The sequence below is a fragment of the Calypte anna genome, chromosome Z (genome assembly GCF_003957555.1).
Source record: "Calypte anna isolate BGI_N300 chromosome Z, bCalAnn1_v1.p, whole genome shotgun sequence".
Taxonomy (NCBI): domain Eukaryota; kingdom Metazoa; phylum Chordata; class Aves; order Apodiformes; family Trochilidae; genus Calypte; species Calypte anna.
The window spans coordinates 33,773,426-33,800,047 of record NC_044274.1 but is presented as its reverse complement, the minus strand read 5'-3'; positions in this window follow the sequence as shown (position 1 = coordinate 33,800,047).

Here is a 26,622-nt window from a genome sequence, read left to right as displayed (position 1 = left end):
TTATATATCTGCACATTTGTGGCTTTACAACAATGTGTGTTGAGTTAGATTTAAATTAATCATATTTAATTTAAACAAATGCAGTGGCTATTTGTTCTTTGGTATCTAAGGGAGGAGGGCTAAGTCAGTGAAATCACCTTACTCCATATATAAGCTATTTATTTCCCTGGAGTTTCAGACTCTCTAGTCTGTATCACATACATGTATGAAGAAGCCACGTGGCCTGAGCAAACAGCAGTAAGTTCTTAGACATCATCTGAGTAACAAACTTACCAAATTACAAGTTCTGAACTTAACATTGCTATTAAAGTTTAGCCATTAGAAAAGCACCTGTTGTGCTACTTAACAAATATCAGCAAATCAAAGGCAGGCTGGAAAACAATTTCCTACTGGTGTACAACTTAAAATGGCTGGGCTAGAAAGCTAAATCAGGCTGTACAAATACCAGTTTCAGTGAATGGCTCAACCAGGTCATATTGAAAACTTATCTGTAATTTCCTACTCATATCCCTTTTCCTTTATCTTGACTGACCAAATTCCTCCTTCGCTTTCAGTACCGTAACCCCAAGTGTATTTTCTGTGAGTTTATACACCACCATTTCTTGAAAGCTGCTAATTAAAGATCCTTCTGAATAAAGGCTTCTGCTCGAACACCTAGAGTGCTGCTCTGAAAAGGTTCCTTTTGTGAGTGACCCTCTTGTGGACACAACACAGGCAAGGCACTGGAGAAAAAAATCACTCTTTTACTTTGTAGTCACTTCACTTGACTCAGTCTCAAAAATAAGATAATAGTTTCAAAGTGTAACTCACCTGACAGGTGAACAGAGTTGGCAGGGACTCAAACTACAGCAGCACACTCTCACACAAGCCTTTAGCAGTGAAGCAGACTATGGAGAGTAGTTCTAAGAGGTGATAGCTGATTAGGGTGAGAATTTCAAGTGGCTGGGACTATAATTTCTAGCCCCTCCTCCCCAACTTCCTGAAGTACTAGAATTTATATTACACATTAAGAAAAACACCCAGAGTAATTCTTATGTAAATCAAATACTATGAATTTTATTTTGCCTCAAAAAAAAAAAGAAAAAGGAAAAAAACACAACACATTCTCATCCATGTTTGTTGACTTGATAATAATTTCTGGTGACTGTTTCTTATCCTGCCTATGCTTAAACTTTCCCCTGTATGCCTGGACTCCTTAGCATGAAAACATCTCCACTAGTAGAGGACACATCCATCTGAGTGCATGTGCTGGTGTCCCTATTAGGCCTGCTGAATTTTGCCATGCAATGAATGAAGGCTTTTGAAAACAGAGCTACAGCAAGGTACAGTCTGAAAATTGAAAGACTTCTGAAAATCAAGGCATACATCTCTAGGGTTGTGTGGATCAATACTTTATCATTGTGGGAGGAGTGTCATAGAAACAAGTTACCCTGGAGATACCCTAGCCTCTCTGCTGAGTGTTCACCCATGGAGCAGCTCTTTTGGAACCCTCCAGAGAATAATTTTCTGCTTTCTGTTGCTGTCATTCTTCATGTCTTGTTCACAGAAGCTAATGGGGGTATAGCATAGTGAGTATTGCAGCCCCGATTCATCCCAAAGGCAATCATCTCTATATTCTCTTTGAATAAATCTCCAGGGATACATAGGTTCATCATAATTTACATTTGCTCTTGAAACAGCATCCTGGTAAAGTTATTGGATTTGCATGTTAGATTATTTGAGTTATCTTAGCTCTAGCTGAAGGCCACAAAACTCAAAAGGTTGCTTGATATAAGCTTTTGGCCTTCCTGTTTTCTTTTGCTGTTAAGTATGTCAATATAAAATTACTTTTGGCTATAAGTAGATTATACTTCTCATATTCACATCTAACAAAGAACAGGAATTGACCTATCATCAGCATGCCCTCCATGCATAAGTAACCTTTTGGACAGCAAAATTCATGCATATGGAGTATAAACTCCTCTGGGGGTTTGATTTTATTTTCAGTGTGAGTACCCATGCTGCACTGATTTGATTTGAGTATATGACTACAGGGTATTGTTTCATATCATTCAAGTCAGTGAGGATCCTGGAGTAAATTCAATTTCAACAGGACCTGGCTTTGAAGAATGTCCCTCTCCAGGTAAGGTAACAGAAAAAAGGCACATTTATGCAGCCAAAAGCAACCAGCGCAACCCATGAGTCTGCATACTGATTGCTGTTCCCTCTGATAACAAACAGTATCACTGGCAGCACTCAACCCGAATTTTTTTTCCCTGCAGAAAATTAATGGGAAAATCATAAGCCTGCTGACAGACAATCTGTGAAGAATGAGAATGGTGGAGCACATCATATTAATTATTCAATATAAACTGTTCACCCTGCTCTTCCAGCAGGCACTGCCTTCTCCTGTTTTTTTGTACTGCCTGCATCTGCCTCAAATCCTGACAGCACAATGGCACAGCTGATTCCACTGGAACCTTTTCCAGCCACCTGTGCTTATTGCATTCATGGCTTGATATTCAGCAGCCTCATTTTTCAGAAATTTTGTTCTTGTATGGTGTCTACAAAGGCAAGATGCTGAGAAATATGGAAAAGAGCAGGAGGAGGGAGCAGAAGGAGCAGGGTCACCTGTAGGTCTGCAAAACCTGTAGCAAGATGCAGCTGACAAAAAATCATGGAATCGAAGAACCATACATGTGTTCCAAGAACTCCAGGGGAATAACCTGTACTGTAATGTTTTTTTCACACAAATAAGGGTGTTTTAGGGTGTTTTGGTTTCTAATCTAACAAAGCCAGAAAAGAAAAAACCTAACAAAAAACAAACAAACAAACAAAAAACCCAAAAACAAACTAAACCAAACCAAAACAAAAACTCAAAAGCTTTGATAAATCCCCTGAATTAGAAAAAAGCTTGCAACCTATCTGTCTCAAAAAGCTCTTTGCAGTGACTGATGCCCATGTCTCCTAAGTGTTTTCAAAAGGCTATTATTCATCAGCAGAGTTCATCCCAGACAGGTGAGAGACTCACAGCATGGAGCTGCATTTCTGAAAAATCTTTCATGGTTGTTTTTCTCCCCTTGACCAGCTAATATTACTAACCCAGTCATCTCTGTTGCTGTCTGTCTTTGCCTCCTTGCCCTTCTCAGCCATGCACAGTGTGGAATGATACATGAGCTGACAGCAAATCTAGATAGGTGTCACTTCAGTACCATCATTTGAATGAGGTGCTCTGGCCCTGAGACTTCTGCTTGTCTGCCAGGGACAAACACTGGAAGTGTAGATACTTCCATGCTCTTACTGTATTTTGTGTTGCAATTTCATGACCTGTGATTAAAATTAATTTGCTTTCCTTTCTCTTGTTGAAGCCACTCAGCCACCCATCCTAAATGTGAATATTCCAAGAGAAACTCTACCTTGAATGTGATTGTTACATGTGCCAGGAGAGACACCAATGTATACCATAATTTCAGAAGTGACAGGTTGCTGTGTGCTGAGCAAGTTGCTAGTTGTACCAGGTGTATTTAAGATTACTACAAGTTTTTGGGTTTTTTTCTTTTCCTTTAATCTCAGATGTTCTAGACCTTTTAATAAAAATAGCAGTCATGAAGTGGCCATATTGATTTCTCAAGTGATATTACACTTTCACAAAGGGATTTCTCAGACTATTTCCCCGTTTCCAGGCAACCTTGCTGACAAGAACAATAAATTAAACATTGTGCTAACAGATTGACATATAAGCGTGACAGCTATTTTTAAGAAATGTAAACCTAAATTACTGCGCCCAATGGCTTCATTCAAAATTTGTGATCTAGGCTACTATACTACCTCTAATTTATTTCTTTTCACTTTTGGATGGGACACACAATCCACAGAAAGTAATTCAGAACTATAATTATTGGCTTAGTGATAGGGGCATGCATGGTCCTTGTTAAAAAACACCTCTGACACCATCTTCCCCAAGATGCTGATAATCTGAGGTATTGATTTTGTAAGACAATCACTTGTATAGACAAGTGAAGGCATGAGTGGATTCAGCCTGGAGAGGACAAAACACTGACATTTAGTACCTTTCCTCTTCTACAACTACTTTGGAGCTCACTGTGTATACAAGTGTGATCAGTCGTAGGCAGAGACAGGAGAACAACGATAAATCTAGTGTCTAGATCAAAGAGAAGTCCTGATTCCCCAGAACAGAGAAGGAACAAACATCAGTAGGTGGTACACTACACCCACATGATTTTGTTCCCTGGGGAGCACTCATGTTTTCTCTCTTCTTAGACCAAACTGTTTCCTTCTGCCTGCTGGCTTCTTCTCTGTGATTTTTTTGCTGTACATCCACAACTTGCCAAATAATCCTCTAATGCCTACTTGCAACAAGAAGGCCCTTCTGCCCCTTGCCTTAGATCACGGTCCTATTGTTTCAGCTCTGTCCCTGTTACTGTAAAGTGCCATAAATGTCCTTTGTGATGGACTGGAAATATGAATGTTTAACATATGTTGTAATCATGTCTGTGATTATGAGCTGACATAGGTCGTCATTAACACTGTTCAAAAGGATACTTTTACTCCAGGCCTGAATAATAGATGTTTGTGGGTAACTGAGTGTTAGCCCAGCCAGCCAGCACCCCGTTCCTGACCTGTCTGAGGGGCCATGCAGGGTGACACACAGATCAAGAATGTTAGTTGAGACTAGACTTCTGCTAGTATTGATGCAACTAGAACACTACCTTGAACAAAAGTATTAGCTATTATAGTATACTATCCTGTATTAGAAGTATAATAATTAAACATAACACAATTATTTTTTAAATGTGATTTTGATACAGAAAGACCGTCTGGACTACTGTGTGTTGTACCTGAGTGTGGGTCTTTGGCATAAGCATTTCAGCACCGGTGATCAGCACCAAATCCAGTGAGTCTGGTGCTGTTTCTTCTGCTCTGAGGGCAAAATTCCCATGAAGTAAATGCTAAATTATTTCGTTAGCAACTGATGAAGTTTCATACCTTTTCCCTTATAAGTCTAGCTGAGGAATGGTAAGGTAATTACTACATGCTAATGAGCTAGTAAAGGTTTTGGTTGGGAGCAGAAATCAGCGATGATCAACTTCACAGATCTCTGCTGATATGTTTCTGATAACGTAAAGATTTGTTTTTTGCTTGTGGTGGTAAAATCCCATAGCATTTTAATACTTCAGTATCTTATTTCTACCTCAGATATGTTAGCAGAAATCTGCCTTTAGCATACTAAATACCAGTTGTGCCCTGTTACATGTGTCATGTTTTGTCAGGTATGAGATGCAAGGCCTGTGTACTGAACAATACTTCAGAGACTAAGTTAATCTCATTTTTCAATCATTTTCTGCTCTAATCAGTGACACTGGATGTCTGGAGGATGCGTAGATCTCACCTTCCCCTCTCCTGTGATGCAACAGTTCACAGCTGCAGGTCCTGACACTGAGGTGGGTGCCTCAATTGCTAATGTGCAAGGATACTCCATTTATGAAGGTTCTTCAGCTGTTGGTAGTTGCAGCTGCTCCTGGGACCCCATGACTACTAATATATTTCAGCTGAGATGCTATCTTCCATTATTTACCACCTCCTTTTTTTATGTTTATGAATAGCCTGTTCATAGTATCAGAATGTGTTAACACCTTGATCTTTTCTTCCTTTCCCTCTGCTTCATTGAAACATTTAATCTAAATGCTTACAAGTAATGTCTAATATGACCATCATTAGAAGGAACATGCTCTTTATTATTCCAAGCACAAAATACAGGGCTTTCTGTTAGCCCTGGAGAATTTAAAACACTTAAAATAAGGGTCAATTTGGTGGCGATGGAAACTGTAATTATTCTACCCTGTAATAAAAGGGATATAGCAGATTGTCAGGTTGGCTGGATGACTGAATGCTAAGACTTACCACACTTCATTAATGAAGGCAGAACAGAAGTGTAAGCCATATGTGGAGGGGATGTACTTTGGAAGTGTGTCTTCAAAGGACAGGTTATCTAATACATCAAGAGCATAATACCTTTGGTGCTATTTAATAGTACTGTTTATAAAATCAGTAGAACATGAATGCAGGAATGACCATTTCTTCCTTAAATGGTAAGGGAGCATAAGCATCTGATATCTATGAGTTATCTGGATATATGGCACAGAAAGGGCGCATGTTAATTGTAGCAGAATGTTGGATGCCCTTCCTAAAAAGCTGTGCTTTCACTTGAGTATCAAAATATGGAATGAAATATTTATGCCTTATATTAAATCAAAATCAGTTATGATCATGTACTTTCCCGGGTTAAAATAAAAACTATGAATTTCATAATTGCTTTTAATACTGTTGAAAGGGTTTTACACTTACATCTAAAATTATGGAAACTTTCCAAAACATTTTAAGTGCATAACAGTTGTGTTTCAGTAGTACCATTTTAATTTCAAAAACGTAAAAATAACTTGTGAAGAGGTGGAAATGAAAAAATGGGCTTTGCTACTTAATGTTAATGCGCCCATGGATAAGAAAACATGGTCTCCAACATGAAAAATGCAGCCATAAGACAGAGATTGCAAAGGCAAGTGAGATTTTTCCAGTCTGAGGAAATTACTTTTCACACATTTGGTATTAACTCATACAGGCAAGTAAGTAGAATCCAAGGCCTCTCTCACCTCTACATTTTTATTTTATTATGTGCAATCTCACTGTAGATAACACTGACCTGTTATGTCAGTCCACAATTAAATACTTAAACAATAGTCTTAACTTTCTGAGGCCCAGGTCATTCACAGCTTCCTTTCAATGCTAGTGGAAGATACTAATGTATTTTAAATATGAGCACAAATCTGTGCAAACTTCAGCAGCCCACTGGTACTCAGGATAGATGTAATCCAAATAGGATGAGTGCTGTATGGCCTCTATGCCACACCTTGGGCTGGGCTTTGTTTAGGCAGACTTCTTCATTTTGGAAAAGTACTCATATTGTGTTGAAATAATACTTAATTTGCTGTAAGGATATGTCAGGTGGGCCTGTTTCAAATAGCCCTTTTGATATTATATAGAAAAACTCTTTTGTTTGTCTAGGCTGTCTCCCTCACAAATAAAGAGGCCGGTGGGTGGCAGAGCAGCACATCGCAGGCAGGAATCAAGCAGCACTGCTGAAGAATGGGCAATCTCAGGCTAAGGCAGAAAGTGCCACGTGAAATGTGATCCTTAAATGCATCTGTGTGTTCGTGATTCAGAGGAATTGTTACTTTGAGCTGACCGTTCAGTTTGTGTCCTCGTCATTCTGAACTGGCTGTCTTGTTTCTAAGTAAATTAAAATTTTTTAACCATAGCTCGTGAATTTAAAAGATTGTCCTCCTTCCATGTACCTACTTAATGAGATAAAAAGATAGGCATACTACTAGAATTCCTGTGAATCTAAGGCAGAAAAATACTGTCAAATACTGTTCAGGCTGTATCTTCTGAGGAGTTGTAGACGGCATAGCTTGAAGGCCTCTTGCTGGGCCTCTTGCTGTGTAACTGATCTCAGTTTTGTGTGCTAAGCAGCAGCAGATTGAAGGTTTCCAGAGATGTTTTCTGTCACTGGAGCATTAGATATTAAATCTAGCACTGATTTCACTAAAATAAATCCAATTATTATGTTAAACACTGAAAACTCTCATCTGTAGACCCAGAGGAGCAATATTTTTTGTGGAAATCTGTACTGTTTCACCAGTACAAAAACCTCTAACTTTGAAACTTAAAATATAAGAGGTTCTCTCTTATTCTTATCACAGGCAGGTGACTTTCTGCACTTCCTAGTGTCTGTGGAAAATACTAGCTTGAGTCATAGTCCCTTTTTCTTTCCTTCACTTGCTTAAGGACTTTTTAGTTGTTCTTTCTACTCTTCTTTAGCCTGAAATATGTCATACCTGGGACAGTGCTTTAGTAGTAGAGATAAAGAAGTTCAGCAAGAAGATTCATGTAGCAGTCTGTAATACTTTATAAGGGAGTGAGAAAAAGCGCCACAAATTTCCACACGACTGAGAAAGTATTCTGTATTGAAGGGAAGTTAGTATTCAATGACGCAACAGAGCTACTTCTCTGTGGGATGGAGCTTTAAAAATACCTTTACAAGATATCTCTCTGTGCAAAAATGCACTTGAGGAACAGTGTCTTTACCTTATACCAACCCTGTAGACAGTAGCTGCAGCCTTCAAAGCAAGACTGCCAAGGTGCAAGTGGAAAATGATGCAGAAATTCCATTTATCTGCATAAATTGTCAGCAAAAACATATCTTACTAAAACAGTTTCAGTAATGCCAAGTAACTTTTACACAAGGCACGTTTCTCAAAGTTGTTTCAAATGGCATTATACAAGGATACTGGTTTTTGTCTTTCAGTACTGGAATGTGTAAATTTCCAGTAATTCATATGATGAGAAATCCATTTAGAGATCATTAGGACCAAAATAACACCAGTGTTCTTGGAAAGCAGCTGTGCCATGCACTAAGTATCTGTATATATGCTTAGGTCAAACTGTAATAGAAATTTCTGGTTTCACTGAAGTTCTTCTGAGGAATCACCATGGATTTTGGAAAAAGATTTTCCTGGCTCAATAGAAGCAAAAGTTTTGCAGCAGAAAGAAACCAGGTAAACAGTAAGAAAAATATATTAAAACCCCAGAGATAATAAGAAAGAATGTGTATATACCCCATATCCTAGTATATCGTATTACATAACATATGACATATTATATTTATGGTATGTTATATAATTATATATTATGTCACATTATGTCATTTTATAATATATAGTGTTATCTTTTATCATGTTATATAGTGTTATATCTTATTATATCGTAACATATCATATCAGTTGTCTGAAACCAAGATTCTAGACCATGTTACCATGCCAGCTGCCTACAGTTAGAGATACAACCACTCTAATCAGTGATCACTCTGAAAGCAGAATCTTTATGAAAGATTTGTACATAATATATATTAGTGACTGAAAAAGGAGACAGTTCTTGTCTGGGCAGAAGTATCATTGTCACTCTGACTAGCAAATAGAAATGCACTAAGACATGGCAAACTTGTTTCCAGGGGAAGAATGTAGTCTTAGATATCTTCAGCAAAGTTTCTATCTTGAAATCAAGAATTCTCTAGTCTGTATAGCTACAGATGAAGACAACTGATTCCTCCCCATCATCATCTGAACAGGAAGAACTAAAGAAGGAGGGCTTTTGTACTCTGAGAGGGGTAGAATACAAAGGGAAGGGTCTATTCCCACCCATTTCCTGACCATACTCTATATATAAAGATAGGGAAAGGCAGCAGCTGCTCCCTCTTTTCTTTCCAATTGTTTCTGACTGTGCTGCTGTTCTTTACCATCAGCTCACCACATGCTCCTCAGAGCCCTATCTGGTTGTGTGTATATGTATATATATATATTTGTACATATATATTCTTTATCCCTTATGTTATTGCCTTTCCCCTGTGTTAGTAAATCTTTATCAAATTGTTTTAAGTTTCTAACTTAAAGTGTCCGGTCGTTATTCCCCTTTTATCTTCCCTTACAAGGGTATGTGGGGGGGGAGTACACACTACTTCTGTCCTATTTTTATAGCCCACCCAAACTGCTAAACTGTGACAGAATATCTGGCGCCTGGTGTGTGGCTCAGATTTAAGTTTTTCTTTTAATTGAAAATTTTGGAAAGTTGGAAACTGAAAAAAGAAAAATGGATTTCAAAATGGCATGAGTGAAAGATTGTTATATACTGCCTTTCTGAATTTACTCATCCATGCATGTTGTTATATATGGTACCATCTCCCAGTCATATTACTTTTCTATGCTGTTAAAACAGTGATTTCTGTAGGAATGAATTTGGTTGGAAATTGAAGCGTTTGAGGGTCTGTGATGAATGCATTATGAATGAAAAATTATTTTGCACCTTTCTCTGTCAAGTTCGACCCACCAGAGAGAGTTTGGAGGCCTCAGTGATGGTTGGTGTTATATGTTTTGGTTATCACTGTGCCTGAACATGTTCCAGGGGTGGTTCAATGTTCGATATTTGTGCAGGGAAACTGCCCCCGCTCCCGCTGCCAGGGACACCTCCCCCACTGGCTCAGAACCAGCCCTTGTCCCACTGTCACAGCCCGCAGAAAGCATCTCAAGAAATCGGACCGCCAGAGGAGGAGTGATGATGATGGTTACTCAGAGATAACAGAAAATTCTGATCACTGAGAGTCAGCCCGAGGCAGGAACGACACAGGAGAGTGATTCGGAACCTGAGGTAATTGTCCAATCTCTGCCTCCGAAAGAGATAAGAAATTTAAGAAAGGATTATGCTGGCGATGAAGGTGAATCACTGACTGCACAGATGCTGAGTGTCTGGGACAAGGGGGCGGATATGATAGAGCTGGAGGGCAGAGAGATGCCGCAGCTGGGATCGTTATCAGAGATGGGGGCATTGATAAGGTAATTGGGAGGTAAGCGGTACTTAGAGTCTTAGGAAATGCCTTTTGTCTGCGGTAAAAAGTTGAAATCCTTACAATGAGGATATAAAATGGGGATAATGTTTCCAGAAGGATGGCTGCTCCAGTCTCCCAAGAAACACCCATTGCTGGCCCCAGCAGATGGGTCTCCAGCCCAACTGTGAGTCAAGGAAGTAACAATGAGAGTCCAGTTTGCCACACAAACCCTTCTGTTCAGTGTGGGTGTTGTACAGAGTAGAGAGACTCTGCCTCCAGTCAGGTGGAGGAGAGGAATAACCAAGTTTACCGGACAGTGTGGATTTGGTGGCCTGGCACAGCAGAACCACAGAGATACAGAGCCCTCACAGACACTGGTGCACAGTGCACATTGCTGCCATTGAATCACAAAGGAGAAGACTCTGTCTCCATCTCTGGAGTCACAGGAGGGTCTCAAGAACTGACTGTGGTGGAGGCTGGACTGGCCCTGACCAGCAATGACTGGGAGACCCACTGTATAGTGACTGGGCAAGATGGTCCCTGCATTCTTGGTATAGACTTTCTCCAGAAAGGGTATTTCAAGGACCCAAAAAGGGTATATGTGGAATATAGCAGCTGTGGAAACCGAGGGCACTGACCAACTGTCTACCTTGCCTGGTCTTTCAGATGACCCTTCTGTGGTGGGCCTGATGAGGGTAGAGGAACAGCAGGTACCAACTGCTTCTAACACTGTACATCATCTCCAGTACTGTACCACCAGAGACTCCCTGCTCCCCACATAAAACCTTATTCGCCAGTTAGAGAACCAAGGGGAATCAGCAAGACTCACTCACCTTTCAACAGTCCTGTATGGCCTGATGAGATTAATGAGAATGGAGATTAACTGTGGACTGCTGTGGTCTAAATGAAGTTATACCATCCATGAATGCTGCTGTTCCAGTTATGTTGGAGCTTCTGTATGAACTGGAGTCTAAGGCAGCCAAGTGACATGCAACTATCAACATTGCTGAAGTCAGTATATTTTCTCCATTCCCATAGCAGCAGAGTGCAGGCCCCAATTTGCTTTCACCTGGTACACCTGGAACCAACTACCTTAGGTAGTGGAAGCACAGTCCCACCATCTGCCAGGGTGGCAGTGCACTGATCTACACTGCACTGGAGCTCCAGACCATCTGCAGTGCACTGATGATATTGTTGTTGTATGGGGCAATATAACTGAAGAAGTCTTTGAAAAAGGCAGGAAAGTAATCTGCATACTCTTAGAAGCTGGTTTTGCTATCAAAAGAAAGAAGGTAAAGGGACCTGCCAGAGACATCCAGTTCCTTGGAGTTAGATGGCAAGATGGGCATCGGCACATCCCTATGGATGGAGTCAATAAAATTGCAACCATGTCTTCACCCAAGAATAAAAAAGAAACACAGACCTTCTTGGATCTGGTGGGATTTTGGAGGATAGACATTCCTGGGTACACTCAGATTGTAAAACCCTTTTATGAAGTCACACAAAAGAAAAAATTATTTGCATGGGGCTCTGACCTTTGAGCAGATAAAACGAGAGAGAGTCCAGGCCCTGGGACCTGTCTGAACAGGACAGGAGATTAAAAATGTGTTCTACACTGCAACTGGTGATAATGGTCCTAATCTGGAGCCTCTGACAGAAAGCACCCCATGAGACTCGAGGTCGACTCCTCGGGTTTTGGAGTCAGCAGTACAAAGGTTCAGAGACCAATTACATTCCAACTGAAAGAGAAATATTGACTGCTTCTGAAGGAGTTTGAGCTGCTTCAGAAGTGATTGGTACTGAGGCAACGCTCCTCCTGGTACCCCGTCTGCCAGTTCTCAAGTGGATGTTGAAGGGGAGAATCTCATCTACATTGATGCCACCTGCAGTAAGTGGATTGCCTTGATAACACAGTGAGGTCGAACAGGGAACCCTGATAATCCAGGCATCGTGAAGTGATTACAAACTGTTACAATCTGAGCTATTGTATATTTTGATTGTGAGGAAAAATCAGCCACAGCTCATAGACATCACATGAATTTACAGAAATAACAGGCTTTATGATTTAAGCAAATTACAAAGATTTATTTCAGGGAAAGGAGACAATAACACCACCTCTAAAAGGAAAAAAAACCTTTACAAGAGGAGAGATTTTACCTAAATTAGTCACTCTGGGGAGAGAGTTGTTAACAAAAGGAAAGAAAAAACCAAGAGAGCAGTTAAGTTTTATCACCGTTCGCAGGCCCTGGCCTCTGGCTGGAGGGGGGGTGGGCGTAGGACCCGCCGTTCCTGCTTGGCTGCTGTTCTCTGCTCTTCCCTCTGCTGATGCTGTCCCGTAGCTGAAGATGAAGTGGTGAGAGAAGGGTGGGGGGGAAGAGAGAGCCCACGTCTTCTCCTTTTCTCTTGGAGTTTTATACAGCAAAAAGGGGTTCTGTCTTTTCATAAATTACTGGCACATAGACTTTGCCATCCCAAGAACTCCTCTTTTAATTATTGTAATCTTTCCGTGCTTGTTACCTTGCTAAATTTATTATCTTTGTCTTGGCCGTGTACCAGTAGGTGACCTGATTAGCGGTCTTACCTGTAGGTGCCTGGCAGGCATGATCCAGCCCAAAAGCTAGTTAAGTTTTGGGTAAAAATCTGTTAATTGCCTGGCTTGCAGCAGTTCTTCCCATTGCACGGCTTTCCTGGCTCAAACCCCAGGATATTTGTAACACGTGTTTAGAGGCGGGGTCTGTTGTACCGCACATTTGCCACATCGTATTTACCTGACCCCATCACATCCCTTTACCCCGTGGGTTTTGAGGCCAGGGGAGTGTGTTTTGGGGATAAACATATATATATACAAATCTATTGCTGTGATGTTCATTATTGGGTGGTGTTTTGATTTTTTTTTTTTGCTTATCTGGTTTTGTTCGTTTGTTTGTTTTTCTTTTTTCCTTTCACTAGCATTGGGACGGTTTTGCAACAATGTATCTAGATATATTACAAACATGTAAAGTCTAAAAGGTCTGCCGAGAGCATATATTAAAAGTTACAAAGTATCAACTTAATAGAACAAGGTATGTGCATGTACAAAGCAATTGCCCCAGTGACATTTGCAACATGGGTAGAAAGAATGGTAAAGTATAGACATTTACAGAATCTTAGCCATTAATTTAGAAGGAGAAAATGTTGATTATACATGAGAACTAATAATAGCAATACCAATAGTAATAAAAACTATAAGAATGATAATAATGATTATAAAATAAGATACAATGAAATAATCACAAACATAACATAGGCCCATTTAATACACATACAAATTACGTCTGATATTATACCACCAATAAAATGTATTACAGGTAACAGCAATCCAGGAGCAATCATAAACAAAATCATGATGTTATAAATTACTTTGCCTAGGCTAGCGAGGTGGCTAGCCTCCAGCCAGCAGTAAGTAATTTCTTACAGTGTCAGTTTCAGAGTAGCCAAATCTGAGAGTGTACACCAGGGGTGTTTTATTTTGATGTCCTAGGATTACTGAAGTCTGCAGTCACATTAATTCAACCTCATTCTGTCCCAACACACAAAACCTAATTGCACAAAGGACCAAAAAGTAAACATTTGTTTACAGTACCTAGGGAAAGAGATAACTTGAACCTTATTCCTCACAAATTATCCAGTTTGTACTAATTTTGTGCTGTTTATCATTCATGTCAGCTGCCACCCATGTGTTTGAATTCAGTGGATTTTGCAAAATGAGTTTAATTCTGTCTATGTTAGGTAAATTCACACAAACAGCTTGGCCAGGCTGCAAAATTCCTCTGACATTTCTGGGAGGCTTCTTCTCAGTGTTGTTATTCTGATTAGGTGACAGGGGGAAGAATGCTGTCATGCTGGGACACCCATTTGCACCCCACCTATTGTTGACCGTGGCAATAGCATAATTGAGTCTCTCATCCCATTTACCTTCATGAGGCCTAATGAGTTTAAGTAACCCATTTGTTCATTCATTGATGCTGTTTGTCTGTGGATGATAGGGAATATGAAATGCCCAGTTAATATTTTCACTTTTTGCCCATTGCTGGACCAGGTGGGAAGTGAAATGAGTCCCAGTAGCAGATTGAATACTGCTAGTTTCAGGCAAAACTCCAAAAAACATTTTCAGGAAAGAAACAGTATTTTCCCTATTTGCTTTTGCATAAGCTTCAGCACAAAGTAACCCGGAGATAACTTCTACAATTGCAATAACATACTGTTTATTTCCTGACCTCCAGAAAGGTCCTATAATCTATTTGCCAAGTAGACCATAATGTCTTACCATCTCTGAGATGTAAATTGTCAGCAGTCAGAAGATGTTCTCACAAACAAATTTTACACAAGTCACATGAGGAAATTATTATTTTACATTGTTCTCGTGATACAGACCAACCATGAGATTGTGCTTTTTTATACAAATCAAAAATATCTGAATTACCTCTTTTGCAATTAAGCCATTCTAGTAGTTTTCCACATTCTTGGGTTTCACCTTGATTGAGAGCGTCTCTGATTTCAATTACATTAATTCTTGCCAATTCGACAAATTGGTTATTATGTTTGCTTACTTCATCTTTTAAATTAGATTGGTGAGAAGGTACCTATCCTACATGAAAATTAGGATTTTGTTTATCAATTTGTAGTATTTTGTGCCACTTCTCTGTATGCCTTACAGACATTCTATTAATTTCCCAATTATTATTTTCCCAAAATGTCACCCATTCTACACAGCCTTTAAAGACAGCAAACAAATCTGTATAGATACATACAGGTTCCTTAGTGGCTTTTTCTTTTACGAATACGTTCAAAACAGCATCCAGATCTCCTGCTTGTGCACTTCCTTCATCTTGATTTATTATTTGTTTGCCTGTGGAAAGCTTAATTGCAGCAGACTTTTAAAAAACATACTTTTCTTTCCCTTTGAGAAGAAGCATCTGTGAACCAGGCTGCATTCATATTACTGTAGTACTCTGGGGCTTCTTTAAGAGGGCTAGGAATTTTCATTATTAAATAATTTCCATTTGTAGATCCAATTGGTTCCTGAATTTTCAATTGTTTATCTGGGCCTTCTTCAATTTGGAAAAGTTCAGAAAAGTATTCATTTTGGCTATACCATTTTCTAATTGTTCCCTTCTGAGAAATTCCTTCAGGAGTTGGCTTTCTGGACAGTACCTGGTTAGTAACCTTAAAAGGCCCTTGGAGGATTACCTTTTGTTTTATAATTACCTTGCTTATCTCGTTAAGTCCCAGACCCTTTTCCAGGATTGAATACCGTTTCTCTGAGTCCTTTAATGATTGAGAATAAAAAGATATGGGTCTTGTGGCTCCAGCTAGACCCCTTTTCCAAAAGTGATTTGATAAAACACTCAAGGAAAAAACCCATTCTATTATTATTGGGTCCTCTGGGTTCCAGGGTTTGAAAGGTCTGTGCCTCTAGGAGTTTTCCAGGTGTTTACATCACAAACTGGTAAAGATTTTGGAATGCTACCAGATGAGACAGTGAACTGTGCTGAGGAAGCCCCTGCATATAATGAACTTTCAGATGATGAGAAAAAGATTGCTCTCTTCACCAATAGATCCTGCTGTCTTGTAGGAAGTCAGCAGAGGTGGAAAGCAGCAGTCTGGAGTCCTACACAAGCTGCTCAAGGAACTGAGGAGAATGGTGAATCCAGGCAATCTGCAGAGGTAAAAGCCTTCCAGCTGTCCCTGGACACTGCTGAATGGGAAAAGTGGCCAATGCTTTAACTCTACACTGACTCATGGATGGCAGCAAATGCCTTGTGGGGGTGGCTGAAGGGATGGAAACAGGACAACTGGCAGTGCAGGGGGAAGCCTATTTGGGCTGCCATTCTGTGGCAAGATATCACTGCCTGGTTAGAGACACTGAGGGTAAGGGTGTGGCACATGGACACCATGTACCTAAGAGTGGGGCCAGTGAAGAACAGCAGCAAAACCATCAGGTGGACCAGGCAGCTAAAGTGTTTCAAACAGGTTTAGGCTGGGAGCACAGAGGTGAACTGTTCTTAGCTCGCTGGGCCCATGACACTTCAGGTCACCAAGGGTGAGGTGCAATGTACCAATGGGCCTGTGGACTTAACTTTAGACATTATTACACAGGTGATTCATGATTGTGATGTATGTGCAGCAATCAAACTGGATAAATGGTTAAAACCTTTGTGGTACAGGGGACATTGGTATAAATACAAGTATGGAGAGGCCTGGCAGGTTGATTTCATCACACTCCCTCAGACTCGCCAGGGTAAGCACAATGGTTGAAGCAAGCGCTGGGTGGTTGGAAATGTACCCTGTGCCTCATGGCATTGCCCATAATACTGTTCTGGGGCTTGAAAGGCAAGTGTTGTACTGTGTGTGTCACAGTACCCCAGAGAGGATCGAGTCAGACAATGGGACTCTTTTCAAAAACCATCTCATAGACAATTGGGCTAAAGAGCATGGTGTAAAATGGATACACCATATCCCTTATCATGCACCAGCATCTGGAAAAATCAAATGCTACAATGGCTTGCTGAACTCTGAAAGCAACGGGTGGTGGGACTTTCAGACATTAACTTGGTGGGTTATGCGGGAAGATGGGGAAGCCCATTGTGTACCACAGGGGAACTTAACTCTAGCTGAGAGCATGTGGTTTCACTTTGTATGGTTTTAAATATTATATAATAGTAATTAGTTGTATTAAGTGCTGGTTTTTTCCCAGGATAATGCAGTGGCATCCAAGAGTCTCAGGAAGAGCTTGAAGGACATGAGAGCATGAACCCTGACATACCCTGTACCATGTATCTTGCTTTGAGAAACTGCCGTGATGAGGATCTGCAGCCTTGACCTAATGGAAGTCTTATTTAAAGACAGGGCATTGCTGGGTGAATGAGCATGGAGAAAAATTGAATGAAAGGAGTGGTGGAATGTCATCATTTGAGCAGGAGGAACTAAAGAAGGGGGGCTTTTGTACTCTGAGAGGGGTGGAACACAAAGGGAAGGGTCTGTTCCCTCCAATTTCCTGCCCATACTCAATAAAGATCAGTAAAGGCAGCAGCTCTTCCTCTTTTCTTTCCACTTGCTTCTGACTGCTGTTCTATACCATTGGCTCACCACATGTATATGTATACAAATATATATTTGTATTCTTTGTTACTTTATCCCTTATGTTATTACCTTTTCCCTGTGTTAGTAAATCTTTATCCAATTGTTTTCAGTTTTCAACTTAAAGTCTCTGCTCTTTATTCCTCTTTTATCTTCCCTTTTCTGGAGGGGGGCTGAATAGAGAGTAGTTCTCTCCTAGGTTTGTGGTCTGCAAAAAACTGCTAAGACAATCCAGTAACCTGGATCTTACCTACCAGAACTGTCATGTTTGTTTCTTTAAAGAAGTTGCAGTTAATGAAACAAGACTTTGAGCTTTGATGTTCTGTTAGCATTACAGATTCCTCAAAGTCCTGTGAAGAGGGAAACAATTAATTGGTCTGAAACCCTGCATGGTCTGGTTTGCAGTTCAGATGGAGATTTTTGCCACCCCCTTTGATACCATAACAGCACAATAAGCATACCTTACAATGAAGCACAGAAAGGAAGACTGTAACATGAAACCAGAGAAAACAATGCTATCTAAAAATATGAATTTATTTTGGAGTGCAGGCCCACTGTAAAGACTTACATAATCAAAATTTGCCAGTCAGTAATCTCATGACAAAATTTTTTGCATATCATCAGCCACCATTGCCAATGGCTAAGATCTATGTAGCCATGATATTTCAGCTGTCCATTTGTATTATCATTGCTTTTTGGCCATATAAGAAATCTTCAATTAAACAAACAAGCTTTGGCCCATATAAAAGCACACTGTGCTTTGAAATCATTGCAGAAATATTCTTCGGTTAACTCATACCTCAGACTTCAGAAACAAGTAATAACTCATACCATTTGCTGTTCAAGAAGATCTTTGAGACGGTCTTTAAGAGAACTTTGGTCTCCAGTCTGCAGATTTGCATTTGTATATCCAATCTGTCAAGCCTAGAAATGCTTCTACAAGGTTAAATATCAGAAGCTTTGGAAATTTTGTATGTAAAGCTCCAAGTGAGTGTGCAAGGCTGCCTATGACTTACTTTAAGCCAAAATTTTAAGACAAGATACAAATCTGTCCTGGTTTGGGCCAACAGAGAGCTAATTTTCTGTCTTGTAATTTTGAGTTCAGCTAAATCTCTCATAAGATAAGTTGCTGCATTTGCTAAAATTAACAGCAAGATTCTCAGTCAGTGTCTATTTCTAGGACTGATAACACTCAATGTTTACAGTTATGGCTAGAGAATGGTATGCAGAACCAAGGCCACTGCTCAGCTCTGAGGAACATCGTATACTCTGGAAAGAGAAAGGGAGCAAAGATGTCACACCTGTGACCCTCCTTTAGGGAGAAGTGGACAAGGCAGGTGACCAAAATTGACCAAACAGATATTCCATCCCATAAGCATCATGCTCAGTATAAATTTGAGGTATCACAAGGGTCAAGTTCCTTCACCTTCCTCTTTGTCCTTCTTCACCCTTCTCTCCAGCCCTTCTTCACCTGCTCCTATTTGCTCAGGCATCCTGGGAGGATTCTCTCCATTCTTCTACCTGTGGTCCTGCTCCATACCAACCTGAATCTGTGTGTTCCTGCCTCCAGCTCCCAAATGCTGCTGACTCAAGGAGTCCAGTCTGGACTTTCCCAGGGCTGCCCTGCAGTCTCAGTGCTGATGTGAACATTGCTGGGGAGAAGGGGGGAAGAATACAGTATCATTTTTTCTGTATATTTGTATATACGCAATAATTTTTCCTTTTTTATCATTACTGTTTCATTAAAGCTGTGTATTTTAGTTTCCCACCCATAAGTTTCTCTCCCTTATTCTCTCTCCTTTTTTTCTCAGAGGGGGGAGGGCGATTAATAGAGAGCATCTGTTATTTGGTTTAATTGCCAGCCCAGCATTAAACTGTGACAAAATCCCAACATTTCTGTAGCATTATTGTGTGTATTTCATTATCTTTCTGAGCTGACAAGCATATTAACCTGAATTTTGCAAATGGAAAAAAGAGTTGTCTCTCCAATAAATGGCAGTTATTAGCAATGTTTCTAAAAGAGGAAAAAATACCAGCTCTAAATAAACTAAAATGGTCTTCACCCTCAGTTGTTACCCTTATCATCAGCAACTACAGCTCTGCTTTTAACCTTCTCTCTCCTCTGCCATGTGGCATGAATAGGATGAACAAAAACACCTTTATATTATGTTTCAGGAGATTTGCAGTAAGGTTCCCCAAGGCTGTTGACTAACCAGCCTAGAATACTGAAAAAAAATCATGTGAGATACAGAACAGATGTAATAGTTTTGTTAGCTGTGGACTAGACTGTGACTAGGACTGCAGAGATCCTATTGAAAGACTGGCAGAAAGCTTTCCCTGCTGAGCAGCAGGATTAAAAATGGAACAAGCCTGGGAGAGCAGTTTACCACCTGAGTTGGGTTTCACTTTGTCGAGCCAAGCCTTGTTTACATGTATAATGGTAAATAAAACTGACCAGGGACCATTCTCTGGCCTTGAGTACAGACAGCATGACTTGGCTTAAACCCTTGCAGCTAAGCCTTATCCTACAGCTCTTATCCTTCAGAGTAGTTTGTCTTCACCTGTACAGCCCCTTGAGAATGGTTCCTGTGCTATGGTTACCCCAAGGCATGCCAAGATCCTGCTTTAAAGGGAGATAGGTGGTGGCAAACAGAAGCATGCTCTGGATATCATGCTTATGCCCAGACACATTCCCCAACCTTGTTCTGTATAGTAGATTTGGGATAGCCTTTTTAACCTAGAATCTGCTCTATAAGTGAATATAGTATATTGAATGGATGCAATGTATAGAGAGATTATAATACATTGTTCATGGGAAGAAGTTTATCCTTTTGTGGGTTTTTTAGTATTTGTTAAAGTGTGAGCTAAAAAAAAAACCAATAAATGACAAACATTTACTAATCTTTCCATTTGTAACCTTTACAGTCAGACTGAACACTGTGAAACTGGCAACAAGAGTTTTCAAAATATTTCCTGCGGTGGGAGCTATTTGGCTTTAAAGAGAAAAATTTGATAACTTTCCCTATTTAAAAACTCAAGGCACTCTTGCACAATTTTGATGTATTAAACCAGAATCTTAAGGACATACGCAGTCTTTCAGACGGGGATCTGAGTTCCTGCATTACTAAATTCCAGCCCTCCAATAATGGACATCTTTCACTCACCTTTTGCAGATCCTTATAAGCAGTTCCTGGATTGTCAGTGTTAAAATAGTAATATACTTCAGAATGGAATAGGCTGCACCAATGCTGAGCACAGTGGGATAATCCCCTCTTCCCCTGGCTGCTCATGCTGTGTGTGATGCCCCCAGGATGTGGGTTGCCCCTGTGTCTGCCAGGGCACACGGCTGACTCACAGTGAGCCTGATGCCCACCAGCACCCACAGATCCCTTTCTGCAGGATTGAACTCATCTCCAATTTATATTTATGCCCAGCACTATTCCCTCCCAGGTGTAGAATGTGGCATTTGATCTTGATAAATTTCATCCTGTTACTAATAGCCTAATGCTCCAATCTATCTAGATCTCCCTGAAAGGCCTCTGTTCTTTAAAGAGAGTCAAAAGCACTTCCCAGTTGGATACTGTCAGTAAACTTGCTAATGGTGGATTCAACTGCTGCATCTGGATAGTTGATAAACATGTTGAACAGAATGAACCATAGAATTGAGCCCTGAGGAACACCGGCTGGTGACCAGTTACCAGACAGCTGTAGTCCCATTCACAACAAACCTTTGAGCCCTGCCTTTCAGCCAGTTCTTCAGCCAGCACATTGTGTACCTGCTCATCTCACAGCTGGACAACTTGTCCAGTAAGGTGCTGTCAGGGACAGTATCAAAAGCCTTACTAAATCCCAGAAAAAATACATTTATCCATTATGGTCCAACACTTGGAATCAAACCCTCTCCATGGGATATGTGACTACACTGGACTGACACATTTTTCTGAATCAGGAAAACAAAGAAACCCTCATGAATTCATCACCCATCATGTTTTGTGAAGTTTTTTCTCTGTATTGCACTGGGAGGAGGATCTGGCAAGAATTTTCCCCAGATGCTCAGCTTTGGTGTGGTTTTTTTTTTGAGACGCTATTTAGTATCTGACTGTTCTTTCCTGTCTAGCAGCCAGATTACTGAACAAACACATGCTCTTAGGCAACCTAAGCACTCACAGAAATTTTTTTTTGGTGGTGTTGATGCTGAGAAGGGAAATTGTGTATATATCTCTACGATTCAAGAACAAACAGGAGCTGATTTGATCTCAGGCATTAACTAATAAACTATGAGGACTGCCGAATCACAGGACTCCAAAACACATCTCTGCAGCAAATAGTAAGTCTTCACCCATAGCATAATAAAAGTGGTTTCTCAGCATTGCCAGTGGACTTCCTTCATCAGCACTGTCTCCATGCTTCCTGTGCATTTCTGATCAAGCTGTCAGAAACCAGGAGGTTTTTTACATAATTCTCCTTTAGAATAAGATTCCTTTTCTCCTCCATACTTTCGTCTGCAAAACAGATTCCCTGATTGAAGGTGGGAGATGATTAAACTACTGATGAAAGTAGGGCTTAAAACCATAACTAGCAGCCTTTGTTAGGTCACTCTGATCAACATACTAGAAACCTCAGGCAGGGATGTGTCAGTAACATACCACAGCACCTGGTGTATCCCCTTATATTTAAAAGAGCCATTATTCTCCACAGTGAAGCAGGCAGATGAAAACTTGTTTCAGAAGAGAAGTTCAAGGAATTTTTTAATTGCTTTGGGTTCTGCTCCAGCATCCCATTGCAAAGATTATGCTAAACAGGTCTGGTAAAACCCTGAGAAAGAGAACCCAAGAGCAAGCTCAGTATTGATACACAAGATAATGGCAACCCTGTGTCAATGACCCAAGATGCTATTCATGCAGTTAAAACAAGGTATTCCATAGTTTTGATCTGTTGCTGATCTCTTTTCCTTCTTTGCTAAGACTGGTCTAAAAGACCACGAATGTTCGAAGTATTGCTCTTTACTAGTTTCTCCACAGGTGCGTTGTTTTGTTTCTTAACCTGAATTCTTCAGATATTTGGGTCTTCTGTCATGAGATGTGCCACATGGCTGGATAGGGAGAACTATGTAGCAGCCCTGGGCCAGCACGTTTTAGAGGGCACCATGTGAGCATAGATTCTGGTAGTCTCTTCATGTCTGCAAGACAGAGAATACTGTGGTTTTCTGTTGCTGTGGGTAGCCAGGCTGCCCTATTGATGGTCTACTGCATTTGGCAGCATCCACAGAACAGGAAAGAGGATGTGACCCTGCAAGTACCAGGATAACTCTGGGCAGGGCAGCAAATAATTCTATCAATCTTCAGCTATCCAGAGATTAGCTGATATTCACATGGGCAACTGGGAACTCTGCAAATCTAAAAAAGACAAGTTCCTGGAAACTGAGAAAGCAGGTGTGATGGGTGCAGGTTCACAAATACAGAGTATGGGGCAGGAAATGAAGAAAGCGGAGAACGCACGGTAACCAAAACAAGAATGTGGGAAACAGAATCAGAGTTTAGAGCAAGACAGGGGAGTGTGAAAAGAGTATGGGTTATGAGACTAAAGCTTTAGTTTGGGAAGATGCAGCAGATGTATGGCTGATAGAGAGTGTTTGCTTTTTTTCACCAATATCTTTGTAAGTTACAGTCAGTTTCACCAATACCTGTGTAAGGCTTACCAGGAAGGCATCTTTGTCAGCAAGGAAATAACCTTTGAAAGGGTTTTGCTACCATGAGGTTTTGTCTAACATATCTCCCAGTGTTGTGGACAATAACCCAGATCAGGAGGAAAGATGATGAGCACTGCAGCATGTAAAATCACAGCTATTTTATGAGAAGGTAGTCTATGAAATGCAAAAATAGAGCAGTGAGAGTACAAGCAGAAAGTAAAGCTATTTCCTCCAATCTGTCTGGATATAACTTCATGTTCAAGCTACATGTTCAGCAGAAAAAGCAATTTGTATCAAGTAAAGCAAAAGTACTTATGGTGAAAGTAAATTATTTGTATAGCTTTCCTCTCTTCAGCAACATCAGACCTTTCTTGCACTTATATCTGCCTACTTTTCTCAATTGCTTTCTGTCCAGCAGGGCTTTCCCAGAGCAGATCTGCCAAAATAACATTTTTTATTGACTTTTACAAAGAATTTAATTTTTGTGATAATATCTATTGAAGGCAAAGCACACAAAATGCTGCGTTCGTTTGTGGTTTTTTTTTTTTTTTTCATTTCCTTGATTATTTTAGCAATGAATAAAATGCTGGGGGAAGTATTAGGTAGCTGGTCTTTAAGGGACCCAAACCCAGTGAGCATCTGAGTCCTTGCATCTATTTAGTAAACAATGAGTTACAACATGAGTGGTACCTTGTGGTTTCAATTATACACAGAAGAAAGCCTCTTGAGTATTATGCAGAGACATCCAGGAGCCTCTAATTCCATGAATTTTTTTTAAAGCAACCATAGCCAAGAGATGGACAAATGTGTTCCTATGCCTAGTGGTCACTGTAAAAGTGAAAAAGTAAAAACTGGGCCAAAATACAAGGTTAAATGGTGATATGGTGCAGCTGCGGTTACTGTTGCCATGGTTTCAGCTCAACTCACTGGCCAGTGTTCTGAAGGCTTCCACACCCCCAGGCATGCTTTGTCAGGATAGTCAGGGAACTGCTACAACTCCTGGGACTCTGCCAGCTGGAAGTCTCTGCCACCTTGGTTTCTGCTCTGTGTCTCCCATCATGTCTAATGACACTTTTCCAGAAGGGCTGCCACTGGCGTTGATACCATTAGGGCAGAAGAACAGCTTTCCTGAGAAGTGCCATCTGATGGATGAGTGGAGTTCTCCTGTCCATTCTTTTGTGTAAAGCATCTTCTGTGCTTTATGAAATAGAGCTAAATAGTTCCTACAGCACTTTGCAGGAGCCAGGAGTGCCAGGAGTACTGTACTCCATGCCAGGAGTACAGCAGTGTCTAAATAAAGGACATGATTAAAAAAGAAAGTTGGCTAGGATAAAAAGACACAAACCAGGGTTTAATTACGAATGTAAAGCTTGGCCCCTGCCTTGTGAGCTGAGTGAGTGGGGATGGAGACCGGTGAGGGTTCACTGTGCTAGCAGAGACCCATGCAGCTTTTAACACTTTGCAGGATGTTTGCAGGATGGCTTGTGGGAAGCCAGGAGTCCAGCCTGGTTATAGGTAGCCCACTCGGTTCTCTCTGCACTGACCTTGCTGTAGCTCAGAGAGGTGGGAGCAGGTTGTGATTCCTCCGTTGTGCTCTCCCACTCCCTGATACATGCATGAACCTTTTTGCTGGGCTGAGTTCTAATTCATCCATTTGACCTTCCAGAAAAAAAAGGCTGGAAGATCTGTGGTGTTCAAAGTAACTCAGTCCCTTTGAAATTTTAAGAGAATATTTTTCTTACCTGCTGCTTTTTTTCTGGGGTCAGCAGTCTCGGTCAGTGTTAATAAAGCAAATACTCTTCCCATATCTTACCAAGGTCTGACTTCAAAATATGGCCTTGCTACAGGCAGATGCCTTCAGGACTGCAAGCTGCTAGCAAATACAAGTTACAGCAGTGGGAATCAGAACAGTTTTTAGAGCTGGGATTCTCAGACTTCAATTCATGTAGAACTGCTCCTTGAATACTATGTTATGTGGGGTACCACATAACAGAACTGATATGTAACACAGCATCTTTTATTTAATGGTATTCTTCAATTAAAATGTTCATTAGCAAACCACATGTAAATGCTTCTTTGGATACAGGCTAAGAAATTTATGTAGATAATTCAGGTGGGTAGGTGGATGGAGTTTACCCATTCAGGTCCCTAATTCTGTTGCATCTCTAGAAATGGATGGGAGGGACCTTCAGGGTGTCTTTTGTGGCTATTTCTGAAGCATGGTGGGAAGCAGGGTATCCTCTAATGGTATTTGATGGAAGACATGAAGGCACGGACCCCAATTGCTGTGAACAAGCAGAATCAGTTTACTGAGTGGTTTGTTACACTTATATAGTATACTAATTTTTGATTGATCTACAATTTATACCTCAAAATGCCATTTCTACTAACATAAAACCTTATCTATCCGTTCCTACTGGAGGCACCTGGTACCAGGACATAACATCGTCCAGATGGTGAATTTCTGAAGTTATTTACAGCTCTTTGTTCTTCTCCAGGGTCAGTGAGCGCCAGGGAGTCTGCAGCACTCCTCTATCCCACGCAGGCCTTCTCCTCTGCTGTTCTCCTACAGTTCCATGTTTTTATATTTGAAAGAATCAAATGAACCATCTTTTCTTCCATCCTCCTGATGCTTAAGATCACTTTAGCAATCAATCCAACAATTACCAATCTTATCATTCCTGCTAAAATCATTAAACCTCCCTGCACCTAGATCCAAATTCAGTCCTGTGAACCATTGTTTAGGATTTAACCAACTCAGATCATTATTCAGCGACTGTCATATCTTGTCCATATGCATATCCTGTATGCACTTGTTGTTCCAGCTGCTATTTTAGGGTCTGTAGATAGTGCTTAACCAACCCATCAAAAGCTCCTTGCAGATGAGCTTTTACAACATCCCACTCATGTAACGAGCTGTTCCATTCTAAGGATGTGACACACAGATCTCGCTTATGATATTCCCAGTCACACTGTAACATTAGATGTATCTGCAATGCAGCTTGTTGTTCACCCAGCCAGATCATACTAGCCTCTAGTGCATCCAGTCTCACCAGAATTTCTTCATCTCTTGCTGTTTGCACTTTCACATCCTCGGCCACATTTAACAGTGCATGTTTAACTTCCTGCACAGTTTGAACAGATGTCATTAGTGCTGCGACCGAAGCAGCCGTGGAACTGATAATGACAATCGCTGATATAATGGCAAATACTAGCCAATCTATAAATCACCTGGTCCTTCTCTTAACCTCTCCTGCATTGCTGTGTAACAGTCTTATGATATGATCTAATCCATTTTCACTTTCCCAAGTCCTAGTCAAGTCCACAGGAAACCACAGTTCAGATCTCCATCAGAACGGTATCACTAAAAAATTATTTCTTA